Source organism: Oxyura jamaicensis, chromosome 20 (genome assembly GCF_011077185.1).
Source record: "Oxyura jamaicensis isolate SHBP4307 breed ruddy duck chromosome 20, BPBGC_Ojam_1.0, whole genome shotgun sequence".
In the NCBI taxonomy this organism is placed as follows: domain Eukaryota; kingdom Metazoa; phylum Chordata; class Aves; order Anseriformes; family Anatidae; genus Oxyura; species Oxyura jamaicensis.
This window is the reverse complement of record NC_048912.1, coordinates 14,702,258-14,702,734: the sequence shown is the minus strand read 5'-3', so window position 1 is coordinate 14,702,734 and position 477 is coordinate 14,702,258.

The following is a 477-nucleotide window of genomic DNA, read 5'->3' as shown; positions in this document are numbered from 1 at the left end:
GAGCCGTGCCGAGCCGTGCCGAACCGAGCCGAGCCGAGCCGTGCCGAACCGAGCCGAGCCGTGCCGAACCGAGCCGAGCCGTGCCGAGCCGTGCCGAACCGAGCCGTGCCGAGCCGGGCCGTGCCAAGTTGTGCTGTGCTGACTGTGCTGTGCCGAGGCGAGCCGAGCCAAGCTGAGCTCTGTTTCCCCGTGCCGTGCTAAGCCGAGCCGTGCCATGCTGCCCTGCGCCATGCCGTGCTGCCCCGTGCCGCGCTGTGCTGAGCTGTGCCATGCCGTGCAGCCCCGTGCCATGCCATGCTGAGCCGTGCTGCCCCATGCCGTGTTGTGCTGCCCTGTGCCATGCCATGCCAACCGGTGGCATGCCGTGCAGAGCCGTGCTGCCCACTGCCATGCCGTGTGGAGCCGTGCGACCCTGTGCCGTGCCGTGCTAAGCCGTGCCATGCCATGCTGAGCTGTGCCACCCTGTGCCATGCCGTG